Raw genomic sequence first — 14726 nt, 5'->3', positions numbered from 1 at the left:
CAGAGAACTTTCCCTCTCTCAAACATGTATGATGGATATATGCAGAAAGAAGCCACGAATGAACATTTGTACCAAGGCTGGGGTTCGAAAATGGGTCTCTTTCTCACTAGGCAGATGCGCTAACCACTACATCACACTGGCACAAGGGGCTCTGCATAACTGCACGGCCTATCCTAGCATCCCCCCCCCCCCCCCCCCCACTCCATCCAAATTCCAATTCACAAGTAAGCCCACTTGGTATTCCCCCTACACTCGAATATCTTTGTGGAGGCTCTCCAATGACATTGGAATAGTACCTCAGCATCGAACGAAATGGGAGATCCTGCCTGAAACCCAGGAATTGGTGCTTTAATGAAATGCATGGGTTTCAGGCAGGAGCCCCTGATTCGATCGATGCTGAGGTGCTATTCAAACGCAGTTGGAGAGCCTCTGTAATGCTATTCGAGTTTAGAGGGAATATAAAGTGGCCTGAGGCATGAATGGGCATTTGGATCGAGGAGGGAGGCAACCTAGGATAGTCCGTGCAGTTATGCAAAGCTACTGTGCCATGGTGGCATAGTGGTTAGCGCATGTACCTAGTAAGCGGGAGACCTGGGTTCGAATCCAAGCCTTAGCACAAATTTTCATTAAACGCTTCGCCTGCATATATACAAGAATTTCTTAAACGTTTTCAAACTGAGGGTGAATCCCTTCTCGATTCAATTGTGACTGAGAACAAAGTGTGGGTATGTCACTATACTCCTGAGTCGAAAAGAAAATCTCTGCAGTGGTGCCATTCCCATCCTTCATCTAACAAATATAAAAGTTTAATGAAAACATATTCATTTTTCGATCTTTGCCAATTTTTGTGTTCTTACTTTCTGAATTGCCCCTCGTAAACACTATGACATAAAAAGTGGAACACCCAGAATGTGCGGAGGAATCGAAATGAAAGTTTACATATTGAGAGTGTATGTGATACTATTTCAGTGCCTACAAAACAGTGTCAAATCTACAAACAACTTTGGCAGTATGGACCCAGTTAACAGTATGACGTTGCACCCCTGCTGGCCTTGATGCATGAACAGATTCGGCGGGGAACGGTGTCATAAAGCCGGTTTATCATCTCTTGAGACAAACTGCCACCACAACTGTTGTAACGGGTCGTTATGTCCCGCATACTGGCTCTGGGGTGCAGTTATCACCTGAAGTCATACATCAGTCATGATGTTGCCAGTTGACATGGTATCGGCAGAACTGAAGGTGAACGGCGAGATGTCGTGTCAAGCTGGACACTGGAATAGAACGTCTGAGTCGTAAGGTCCTTTTTTGTAACCTGTTTCTTACAGCCTGATCGGACAGCGGCTGCAATGGCTCTTCCGTGATGGTCTGGCAGTGATCTGACGATAGGCTTAAGACGCCGCAACGCAGAGGTGGCCAGATATCGGTCGTAACGTGGGATTGCAATGCGTCGGCGACCTTGTGCACTCGCCAAGTATACTGAGCTATGTCCCTGTAGTGTGTCTACAGCCTATGGATGACAGATGAGACACGCTGGCATCTGCAGCAACACGACGGAAAGTCCTTCCTTCCTGGATCAAACAGGCTGCCCTCGCAACTTTCACTACATTGAAATGTCCTATTAAATGTGCTTGGTTGAATACAGTGTCGAAGAATGAGAACTGCCGTCTGTGTACCGGTTACACTTCTTTCTGAGGTGTCACCTGGTACGTAATGCATAACGCGGCGGATACATGTCAAATGACTTTAGTTTTTGTATACATTGAAAGCGAAGATCTCAACTTATGCAATAGGACCACAGATACCGCCAGTATCGAAATAGATTTAACACACCGGACACTGACGCACGTGTTCCCCAAATTGCTTTGAGTACCGTACGTAGAGAGGAATCTCCAAGGCATTGGGCTCATCGAGGTTCAAGTCCCGGTCGAGCCATTCTTAAAGCGTATGAAGCTAATTTTGGGACAAAAATCATTAAAAATGGCACGGACTATTTATTTCCCTATTCTCGTCCAATATCAGCTTGTGCTCCATCTGTAATGACCGCGTAATCGACGTGACGCTAAACGTTAATCTTCCTTTTCGTTGACTTTTTATTAAATTATACTAGCAATTTTCTAAGAATGCTGTTCAGTTTTTGTATTCATTTCACTTTAACGCTTCGGTACCGTGGAGCCATAAGAGAAAGATAAACTTAAATATTCCTATGGACGAATATACAAAGCGTTTTCGTCATGATCTGACAAACTCTCAAGGGTGATGGTGAAGTCAGAATGTATCGTCCTGAGATACGGGAAGTGATGCAATCGAAAAACATAAGCCTTATGCGCGAGCCGGCCGCGGTGGTCTCGCGGTTCTAGGCGCGCAGTCCGGAACCGTGCGACTGCTACGGTCGCAGGTTCGAATCCTGCCTCGGGCATGGATGTGTGTGATGTCCTTAGGTTAGTTAGGTTTAAGTAGTTCTAAGTTCTAGGGGACTGATGACCACAGCAGTTGAGTCCCATAGTGCTCAGAGCCATCATCATCACCTTATGCGCGATGGTGTCTACTAAACTGGCATCAGAGAACTTTTTCATACGTGTAATAAAACTATGTCATTTACGCCAAGACAAATTAACATAATTAGTTCATGACTTGCCAAAAGTATAAGAGAAAAAGTAATTTTGCATTTTAGCACATCAGTTTACCTGATTTTATTAATCAAACATTTTTTGTGCGTTTTTGTGAACTTTCACTTCTGTTAAACAATTTTAGAAAACGAAGAGGGCTTCTTGAGAGTACTTATTGTGCCTGTGATATACTCATCGTTTAATAATTGGAGGGAGGGCAGGCAGGACGATTATAATTTAAATCTCGTGGATGTGCAGATCTTTAGAGACGGAATACAAGCTCTTTTTGAGATGGTAGTGGAAAAAGAAGCTGCTTTGGACTGTTTCAGGAACTATCCCGGCGCTCATCTGGAATGATTCAGGGAAACTATGAAAGCTAAATCAAGATGGCCACACGTGAATTTAAATACGTTTCCTCAAAAATATTTGTTCTGCGTCACTGTCACTGTACCATTTTCCTTCATTTTTAGAGGACGTCGCTGTAAGGTACGAGGGGCGTTCAGAAAGTAAGCTCCGATCGGTCTCGAAATGGAAACGACTATGAAAATCCGATAAAGCTTTGCACAGATGTGTTGGGTAGTGTCTCTAGTATAACCCCAGTTAGCATCACGTCGCTCTTCTCATTTCTGAGCTCGCAGTGAGTGCGTAAAGATGTCTAGAAAATAGTGTCTGCCGCCAAGTACGAGGGCCTGGTGAGAAATTTCGCCTGAAGCTATGCAGCTAACATTACATAACTGTCGTGCTGTTTCTTCTTCAAGACAATTCTCAGCCGCATTCTGCAGGGGCAATGAAGATGCTCCTGCATCGTTTTCAAATGGAAATGTTAGATTACCCACAATACAGTCCGCAATTGTCTCCCCCTGAGTTTCATCTCTGGTCACATGAACCGCTGTCTTTGAAGACAACATTTTGACACAGACAACGAGGTGTAGGCCAGCGTGGAGAATTGGCGGAAAGCATTGGCGGCTGCCTTCTATGATGAGGCTATTGAAAAGTTGGTACAACGCTATGACAAAAGTCTAAGTCAGAACGGCGACTACGTAGAGAAGTAGCTGAAAGGTGTAGCTAATTGTTAGAAGTAAAACATTTCTGATGTTCACTGTGGTTTCAATTTGGCAATCAATCGGAGCTTACTTTCTGAACAGGCCTCGTATTACTCCAAACATTTCTCTGGATGGGTAGGAGAAACGTTCCTGTAATACTCGAACGTAGTATTAATGCAATGTTTCTGCTCTCTTCCTCTGATGAAACCCTTCTCGTTCTTCTGCAGCGACGACGACAGATAAACGAATGTCTAGAAGAAGGTGACCTGATTTGTAAACGCTGAAAAGAATCTGGCAGCGACGCATTTAGGTCAATGTGACCTGCCCAATGTCAGGAACGTGGGAGAGACGCAGGTATTGATAGAATCAGGTTAAGAAACGCGTGTTCTCAGTCGGCACGTACATTACTGTTCTTTAACATTATGAGGAGAGAAATCAATCGAGCATGACTGATTTTAATGATACCAGGGGAATTTACTCATCAGCTGGTACGAATAACCATGGCCCTAGTATTGTTACGAGTGCTTTGTAGAAGGGAAAACGGATACTGTAGAGGCATTAACAAACAGCGTCTTGGGTCGGCACAGAACTGACTCGCACTGTAGTCATTAGACATTAACAGTGATCTACATAATTACGATACAAAAGAGCCCAGATACGTTGATATCTTACAGCCTTAAGTTCTGGTCCTCCTAATTATATTCCAAACCACTGGTGCATTTCATCCATATTTCTTTTCCTTTCAAGCATCCAGCTACTATGAATTATTTTTTCACGGAATTATTTTGCTCAACAGGAGGAATATAAAGGAATTTTTCCGTACCTATAATGTATCATAAGCACTGATTTCTCCTGACGCGACCTATATCTACATCTACATGATTAATCTGTAATTCATAATTAAGTGTCTGGCAGAGGGTTCATCGAACCACCGTTAAGCTACTTCTCTACCTTTTCACTCTCTAACAGCGTGCGGGAAAAATGCGTACTTAAATCTTTCCGTGCGAGCTCTGATTTCTCTTATTTTATTGTCATGATCATTTCTCCTTATGTAGGTGAGTGCCAACAAAATATTTCACGCTCTAAGAAGAAAGTTGGTGATTGAAATTTCATGTGAAGGTAGCGTCGCAGCAAAACATTCCTTTGTTTTAATGACTGCCACCCAAATTCTTGTAACATGTCCATGACACTCTCGCCCCTATTTCGCAATAATACAAAATGAGCTGCCCTTCACTGAACTTTCTCGATGTCCTCCGTCAGTCCTATCTAATGCGGATCCCACACCGCACAGCAATACTCCAGAAGAGGGCGGACAAGCGTCATCTCTTTAGCAGACTTTGACATATGTTCTAAGTGTTCTACCAATAAGTCGTAGTCTTTGGTTTGCTTTCTCCACAAAATTAGCTATGTGATCATTCCAATTGAAGTTATTGGTAATTGCAATCCCTAAGGATTTAGTTGAGTTTACTGTCTAGATTTCTGTGATTTATCGTGTAACTAAAATGTAGCGGATTCTTTTTAGTGCTCATGTGGATGACTCCACACTTTTCACTGTTTAGAGATAACTGCCACTTTTTGCACCATATGGATATCTAGCCTAAATCATTTTGCAATTTCTTTTGATCATCTGATAACTTTACAAGACGGTAAATGACAGCACATCTGCAAAACAATATAAGAGGACTGCTCAGACTGTCTCCTAAATCGTTTATGTGGATCAGGAACAACGGGGTACCTGAATCACTTCCTTGGAGAACGTCGGATATCACTTCTGGTTTACTCGATGACTTTCCGTCGGTTATTACGCATTGTGACTCTCCTGACCGGATATCACGAATCCAGTCACACAACTGACGCGATGCTCCATAGGCACGCTATTTAATTGGAAATCGCTTATGAGGAGCGGTGTTAAAAGCCTTCTGGAAGTCTAAAAGTATGAAATCAATTTGACGCCCGCTGTCGACAGCACTCATTTGGTCGTGAAAATAAAAAGCTAATTGTTTTTTACAAGAACGATATTATCTGAATCCGTGTTGGCTATTTGTCAATAAATCGTTTTCGTCGAGGTGATTCATAATGTTCGAGCACTTATGTGTTCCAATATCCTACTGCAAATCGACGTTAGTGATATGGGTCTGTAATTCAGCGGATTACTCCTATTTCCTTACTTGGCAACTTGTGCAGATTTCCAGTCTTTGGGTACGGATCTTGCTACGAGCGAGCTGGTGCATATGATTGTTAAGTATCGAGCTGTTGCATCGGCATACTCTGAAAGGGATCTAATTGGTATACAATCTGGACCGGAATACTTGCTTTTATTAACTGATTTAAGTTGCTTCACTACTCCGAGGATATTTACTTCCAAGTCATTCATGTTGCCTTTTCTTGATTCGAATCTGGAGTATTTACTTCGTGTTCTTTTGTGAAGGAATGTCGGAGAGCCGTATTTAGTAACTCATCTTTAGTGGCGCTGTCATCAATAACATAATCATTGTTATAGGGCAGTGAATGTATTGATTGCGTCTTGTCACTGTTGTACCTTACACATGACTAGAATCTGTTTGGATTTTCTGCGAGATTTCTAGACAGAGTTTCGTTGTGGAAAGAATTAAATGCATCTCGCGTTGACGTTAGTGCTAAATTTCGAGAATCTGTAAAACTTCGTCAATCTTGGGGATTTTGCGTTCTTTTAAATTTGGCATGCTTTATCGTTGCTTCTGGAATAGTATTTTGACCTATTTTGTGTACAATGGGGGATCAGTAACATCTCTTATCTCATCTTGTATTTAGTGTGTATCTCCCAATTGCCCTCGATACTATTTCTTTGAATTTAAACCGCATCTAGTCCACTCTTTCATAGTCGGATTGGAAGGAGTGGAGACTGTCTCTTAGGAAGATGTCAAGAGAATTTTTACATGTATTTTTGTAAATGTATTTTTCGTTTATTTATAGTGGTTTTGGATGTTACTGTACTTAGTCTAGCCACAACAACATTGTGGTCACTAATTCATGTATGTCATGATGCTCCGTATTTGGTCAGGACTATTTACCGCTAAGAGGTCAAGTATGTTTTCGCAACAATTTACACATCGAGTGGGCACCTGGGATAGTTGTTCAAAATAATTTTTTGAGAAGGCATTCAGTACGTTATGCCTATCACTGACTTTAAACATGTATATTCTCCAACATATCGAGGGTAGATTGAAGTCACTACCAACTATAACTGCATGAGTGGCGTACCTATTTAAAGTAACACTCAAGTTTTCTTTGAACTGTGGACCAATTGTATCATACGAGTCGGGGGCTCAGTAAAAGGAATAAGTTATTAATTTATTGTGGATGTCAAGTATAACATCTACCCATGCTAACTCACAGGAACTATCTACTTCGATTTCACTGTACTGTAAACTACTTCTGACAGCAATAAACACTCCACCACCACTGTATTTAATCTGCCATTTCTGAACACGGTAAGGTCCTTTGTAAAAATTTCGGCTATACTTATTTTCAGCTTTAGCCAGCATTCTGTACCTATAAAGATTTGAGATTCAGTGCTTTCTATTAGCGCTTGGAGCTCCGGTTTTTTTCCAACACAGTTACAACAGTTACAGTGTTGATTGTTCCTGTGTCTGCCATCTTTCTGTGTTCGCCTTGCACCTTTTGAAACTGAAGCCCGTTTTGTACTTCCTCGAGACCCTCTAAAGTAAAAAATCTCCCAGTCACCGCCATACAGCCCGCATTACTCATGTAGCTGCTTCCTACGTGTAGTGGACTCCTGACGTATTTAGCAGAACCCGGGAACGCACCACCCTATGGCACCAAGTCTAGGAATCTGCAACTTAGACGGTCGCAGAATTGTCTGAGCCCCTGATCAGACCCTCCACTTAGCTCTTTACCACAAAACCACAGTCGGTTATCTCTACGATGCTACAGATGGTTAGTTCCACCTTCATCTCGCAAGTAAGACTGGCAGTCTTTACTTTCGCTACAGTCTCGTTTTTCTTTCCGTGCAACTTTCTAAATGCAGTAACAGGGTCCATAACTTGTGATCGTTTAGAAATTTATCTCGTTTTATTTCCATTCTTGCTAAAAAGTTATTAGAATGGAAATACGAGTATCACTTTAAAAGAAGAGCACAGGCCTACACGCACAAAATGATTAAAACTAATCGTAGACCATCTAATTCACCTTATAGTATACTCTAAGAAAAAAAACTCACCACGAAGGAATTATCCGAATGGGACGGAAATTAGTAGTAGTGATATACAAGTGAAGACAAACAAACGATTAAAATTTCAGAAAAATTGTATGATTCATTCAAGAGAAAGAGCTTCTCAAACCGAGCGAGGTGGCACAGTGGACTCGCATTCGGGAGGACGACGGTTCAATCCCGCGTCCGGCCATCCTGATTTAGGTTTTCCGTGATTTCCTTAAATCGCTCCAGGCAAATGCCGGGATGGTTCCTTTGAAAGGGCACGGCCGACTTCGTTCCCTAATCCGGCGAGACCGATGACCTCGCTGTTTGGTCTCTTCCCCCAAAACAACCCAAAACAACAAAGCTTCTCAAAGTGAGCAGTCCAGTAATACGTCGGTCTACATCTGGCCCTTATGCAAACAATTATTCGGCTTGGCTTTGATTGACAGAGATATTGGACGTCCTCCTTAGGTATATCGTGCCTGATTCTGTCCAATTGGAGCGTTAGAGAGTCAAAATCCGTAATTTGTTGGAGCGATCTGCCTATAATACTCCATACCAGGCCTGTTTAGGCTCACGCTCGCTCGCTGCCTGCGTAGTTATCCCTCGCGATAAAAAGGGACGTTCGGACGTCATTACGTAGCACAGGGGAAGAGCATACATACTGTGCGCTGTCTTCAGAGGAATGACCCCGTGAGACGTGAGCCTATGTACTTACCCTACTTGTGCAACAACTTCTTTCCCCAGTGAAGAGACTACAACTTAAAAGCTAATTTTACAATTAGCAGTACTCTTAAAGAGGTATCTGTTGTGACTGACAATTCGCAATTTTTCACAAACACAACTTTTATTTATGTAAGTTTACAAAGTTGATGACTGAACAACAAAAGAAAGGTAACAATAGCGATGCCAGTAAAGTCTCCTAATTGAGGCAAACAAAAGTTTACTTCTAATTTTCCACAAAGGTTCGTGGCAACACACACACACACACATTAGTAAAAGTCCGATTCAGAGACGAAGACTTAATCTTCAGCGGTCGAAGTCCTTGAGGCCGGCATTCGGAGTGATACTGAAGTTCAGGGCTGGTTCTAGCTCCTAAATAGCTGTTTCCAGCCAGTCAGGTTTTGGCGTAGTGATACTTCCTGCAGGCCGTGGCTCGAGCTCCCCTTGCAGGAAGTAGTGCTTGGAATGTCTGTTTCCATTACCTTGTATGTAAATAGCCGGTGCTTACCATGGTGCTTTTGGTACGCCTTGGACATAGACGACCCCGTCCTCTGTGGTGTAATATGGGTAGCCGGCCCTCAGGGGCTACCTTGGCTCCGGCATAACAGTATCAGACATTGATTCCTTAGTGGAAATAAGTAGTACTGATTGATATCTAGTGTTTCTATGTTTGAAGTGTGAATAAAATATTCACGAAGTACTAGGTAATGTCAAAATAAACAACATCCGAAAACGACATATATCATAAGACAGTATCAGTCGTAATAAATATCATATGTCGAACCTAGCTGTCCCATGTTCTTCGTCTCATTAAGTTCCATTTAGTTGTCATTTCTAATGAATGCAACAGTGATAAGAAGTAAATTTGCCACGAAAGGCATTAATTAGCCACAAACAACTGGTACATCTCGGTAGCTGCCACAGAATAGACTCATTGACAACAGTTTCTCGTGCCGTGCTGGCTTGTTCGGATTCCTCCCCCCTTCCCGCCCCTCAATTACTCGCTGTGAGCCGGGCTGTTGCTCACTGCTGAGGCGTGAGCGTGAGGTAGCTCCCACGAGCAAATCGGTGAACAACCCTGGCCCAAACCTTCTCAACTGCGGAGAGAGCCGGCGACCTTGCTGGCCATGGTAGGGTTTTGCAAGCACGAATACAACAGTAGAAATTCTAGTCGTGTAGGTGCAGGCAATACCTTGTTGAAATGTAAGCCCAGAATGGCTTGCCATGAAGGACAGCAAAACGGGACGTAGAATATCGTCGACGTACCACTGTGATATTAGGGATGACAACCAAAGAGGTCGTGGTACTAAATCAAATGGCACCCCACACCATCATGCCGTACGGTGGGCGACAGCCAGGTTCGTATCCCATCGCTGTCACGGGCGTCTCTAGACAAGCCTTCGCTGGTCATCACGGGTCAGTTCGAGGTGAGACTCATCACCGTTCTATTCCAGATTCCAAGGCGATAATTCCTTCGTAGTGGGTCGCTTTTCCCCCCTTCTTCTTAGAGTATATTATTGAAAATCTATGCTCATCTAACATCTGAAGGGAAGGAAGCGGGGAGGTTCTAACACTTTAGCAATGTTTAGGTAAGGCAGTAAAACAAAGTAACTACTCACTCAAGGCATCCCACAAGGTGTTAAAACATGTATGGCTGAGATTAAAATAGGAAATTGTATCTTATATAGAACGGAGTTTCAAAACCAGTGTCTCCATAATCCTTATTCCTTTCGCAATTATTTTACGTTATTTATGTTCACAAACGCTGTGGCCCTGTCTTCACATTACGATTGTTTAGTTTCATCCCATGATCCTTAAGGACCGTATGTATTTTCCACCCTCATGCACTCGAAATTCCATTTTGACTATGCAGATTTTGAGATTACGATTCATCAACTGGAAATTGTGCGGGCAAGTTACAGACCGAAACTTTATGATATTTACTTAATTCGCCTGCAGTATATGACTTGGTCCAAATTTTAAAGAAATAAGTATTGGTGTTATGAGACTTTCTCCCACGCTGAAACAAAGCTAAAAATTTTGGGAAAATGTTACTGTACAACATGTCATGTTAAAAGTAATGTGGTCCTGGTATATCTCCATACAGGAGAAAGGAGTGACAGACATCGCCGGAGAATAAATGTTGTATCGATTTATCGTATGTCGATTCATAGGACTACAAAAATGAACTTCCGGCTGATATCAAATGTGCATTGTAAATATGAAAGGCAGCGACCGAGACCGTGTATCACTACCTAGAATGAGGCGCACTTTTTCTTTAACACGTCAAAGGACTGGTTTGGTTCAAATGGCTCTAAGCACTAAGGGACTTAACATCTGAGGTCATCAGTCCCCTAGACTTAGAACTACTTAAACCTAACCAACCTAAGGACAGCACACACATCCATGCCCGAGGCAGGGTTCGAAGCTGCGACCGTCGCAGCAGCGCGGTTCCGGACTGAAGCGCCTAGAACTGCTCGGCCACAGCGGCCGGTGGACTGCTTTGATGCAGTTCTCAGTGCGAGTCTCTTCAATAACTACTGCAGCCTGTGTTTCACCTAATATACGAGGACGTGATGAAAACTAATGCTTTCGAATCTTTTGTGTGAAAACTCTTAAAGCTTTTTGAATAAAACAGACGTTAACAACATCCTACATCTTTATTCTTCATATCTACATATTTGCAGCGCTCTGACGCTAGAGGGCTTGTAACATGGCGGTATGTAATGCAGCTACACTGAGGTGACAAAAGTCATGCATCGGGTCGGACCTCCTTTCTCCGGGCGAAGTGCAGCAGTTCTTCTATTCCTAACGTTTCGTCCAATACTAAGTGTTTTCCAGTCGTCTAGGTTCCAACCGATGTGGTCACGAGCCCAGGAGAGGCGCTGCAGGCGATGTCGTGCTGTTAGCAAAGGCACTCTTCTGCTGTCGTAGCCCATTAAAGCCAAATTTTGGAGCACTTTCCTAACGCATACGTGCGTCGTACGTCCCACATTGATTTCTGCGATTATTTCTCGCAGTGTTGCTTGTCTTTTAGTACTGACAACTCTACGCAAACGCCGGTGGTTGCGATCGTTATGTGTAGGCCATCGGCCACTGCGTTGTTCGTGGTGAGAGGTAATGCCTGAAATATGGTATTCCCGGCACATTCCTGACACTGTGGATCTCGGAATATTGAATTCCCTAACGATTTACGAAATGGAATGTTCAACGAGTCCAGCTCCAACTGCCATTCCGCTTTCAAAGTCTGTTAATTCCCTTCTTGCGGCCATAATCGCGTCGGACATCTTCTCACGTGAATCACCTCGGAGCAAATGACAGCTTCGCCAACGCACTGTCCTTTTATATCTTGTGTACGCGATACTACCGCCATCTGTATCCGTGCATGTCGCTATCCCACGACTTTTTTCACCTCAGTGTATTTCGGTGCGTGAGATATAGCGTGCTGTAATCGAGTCTCGAATTGAAAGAGCACCCTCTCGTTCAGCATGACAATGCCAGACTACACACGAGCGCTGCGACATCTGCAATCACCCAACGCCTTGGGTTCAGCGTCAGCGATCATCCTCCATACTCTCCCTACTCGACCCCATCCGACTTTTATATGTTCCCAGAACTTACAGAACACCTTAGAGGACTCCACTTTGATAGCAATGAGGTGGAGCAAGTATAGGTGAGGTGGTTGCTCCGTCAACAAAAAAATGGTTCAAATGGCTCTGAACGCTATGGGACTTAACATCTGAGGTCATCAGTCACCTAGAACTTAGAACTACTTAAACCTAACTAACCTAAGGACATCATACACACCCATGCCCGAGGCAGGATTCGAACCTGCGACCGTAGCGGTCGCGTGGTTCCAGACTGAAGCGCCTAGAGCCGCTCGGCCACACCGGCCGGCCCGTCAACAAAGTCAAACATTCTATAGTGACGGTACAACAAACCGGTCTCTCATTAGGTGAAATGTGTTCGTCGCCAGAGTGACTATGTTGCGAAATAAGTATGCATAGAAGAAGAATAAAGATGTAGAAAGTTAACAACGTTTGTTTTATTTAAAAAGCTGTAAGAGTTTCCGCACAAAAAATTCCGAAGCATTACTTTTCAGCACGTGGCAACGGCCTTGCCGCAGTGGATACACCGGTTCCCGTCAGATCACCGAAGTTAAGCTCTGTCGGACGTGGCCGGCACTTTGATGGGTGACCATCCAGGCCGCCATGTGCTGTTGCCATTTTTCGGGGTGCATTCAGCCTTGTGATGCCAACTGAGGAGCTACTCGACCGAATAGTGGCGGCTCCGGTCAAAGAAAACCATCATAACTGTGGTGTCACCGCCAGACACCACACTTGATAGGTGGTAGCCTTTAAATCGTCCGCGGTCCGTTAGTATACGTCGGACCCGCGTGTCGCCACTATCAGTGATTGCAGACCGAGCGCCGCCACACGGCAGGTCTAGAGAGACTTCCTAGCACTCGCCCCAGTTGTACAACTGACTTTGCTAGCGATGGTTCACTGACAAAATACGCTCTCATTTGCCGAGACGATAGTTTAGCATAGCCTTCAGCTACATCATTTGCTACGACCTAGCAAGGCGCCATTATCAGTTACTATTGATATTGTGAATCATGTACCGTCCAGACCGACGTTCACCATTAATGGATTAAAGTTAAGTATTCCACCAGCTACGTCCGTTTTTCTAAATTCTAATTTCCTTGTCCTGTTCCAGACCTCACGCCAGCCTGCGTGAGCTAAAACGCGTGCCTTTCGGCCTCCTCTAGTAACAAGGTGTCGGCTCTGCTGCCAACCAAAACAATAACGACCGGGAGAGCGGTGTGCTGACTACACGCCCTTCCTCGCATCCTCAGTGAGGATGACACGGCGGTCGGATGGTCCCGATGGGCCACTTGTGGCCTGGAGACGGAGTGCTTTACCTTTCAGCACGCCCTCCTAGATGTAGACGTCGATATCAGTGCCGCCTGTGACAGACGTGGAAGTTCCACACTGCCATTAGTATATTGTTAATGGACAATCTGCTCAACTGCTTTATTGATGGTATTGGGTTTTCGTGATCGATTTCGAAATTACATAATTTCATTTTGCTATCTGCTTGTGGCAACCAAAGTAAACCTAAATACTGAGTACGTAAGGCGGTCCTAGAACCAATCACATAAAAAATCAGTAGTGTGTACTTAATATGAAAGCCAGAGTTATGGACCAAAACATTACGAACACCTGATTACTAGTGTGTTGGCGCATCTTTGGAACCCAGTACAGCATCGACTCTGCGTGGCATGGGTTCGAAAAGCTCTCGTTAGGTATGTGGCAGCAGATGTTTACGCACAGCTCACCCACTTACTGTAAATTATGGAGCAGTGGTTCGTAGGCGAGGAACTGACGCCAGACAGCGCCCCAGATGTGTTCCAAAGGGTTCAGATTGGGCGAATGTGTTGGCCGAGACATCAGCATGACTTCACTATCAAACTTCTTAAACCACCGGGACAGAGGATGCCATCGCCGTCGGGAAAGACAGAATGCTTGAAGGGTTGGGTTGATTTGGGGGAGGAGACCAAACTGCGAGGTCATTGGACTCATTGCATTAGGGAAGGATGGGGAAGGAAGTCGGTCGTGCCCTTGCAAAGGAACCATCCCGGCATTTGCCTGAAGCTATTTAGGGAAATCACGGGAAACCTAAATTAGGATGGCCGGACGCTGGATTGAACCGTCGTCCTCCCGAATGCGAGTGCAGTGTGCTAACCACTGTGCCACCTCGCTCGGTGCGTGAAGGGATTTAGGCTGTAAACAATAACGTTCACGTAGTCCATAGCTGTCACTGTGCCTTCGATTTCTACCACAGGTCCGATAGAAGCATAGATGGATGTCTGCCATAGCATAATACGGTCCCCACCGGCCTGTGTCCTTTCGCCTCGATGACAGCGTATCCGAAAACTACCCGACCTTGTGTAACGAGAAACGTGATTCATCCAACCAGGGAACGCGTTTTCACTCTTGACTGAGTATGTCGTTCGGTCAACATGGAAACAAGTAGGAGCGGTCTACTGCGGAGATCCACATTCAACAACTGACGCTAAACAGCGTCGTCCGAAACATTTGTGACTGTACTAGCATTCTATTCCGTCGTCAAATCTGCCGCAGATCGCCGCCT

At 44.3% G+C, this 14726-nt stretch overlaps 1 protein-coding gene and 1 pseudogene across 2 annotated transcripts in view; one reads left to right on the top strand and one right to left on the bottom strand.

The window, feature by feature from the left end:
* The window catches only part of LOC124722124 (b(0,+)-type amino acid transporter 1), a 579051-nt gene that overhangs the window by 201570 nt on the left and 362755 nt on the right, over positions 1-14726 (bottom strand). The gene's annotated exons all lie outside the window — the stretch shown is intronic.
* Positions 12678-12795, top strand: LOC124723528 (annotated as a pseudogene).

Source organism: Schistocerca piceifrons, chromosome X (assembly GCF_021461385.2).
Source record: "Schistocerca piceifrons isolate TAMUIC-IGC-003096 chromosome X, iqSchPice1.1, whole genome shotgun sequence".
Taxonomy (NCBI): Eukaryota; Metazoa; Arthropoda; class Insecta; order Orthoptera; family Acrididae; genus Schistocerca; species Schistocerca piceifrons.
Note: the sequence above shows the minus strand (reverse complement) of the source record. Positions and strands in the feature narration are given on the sequence as shown.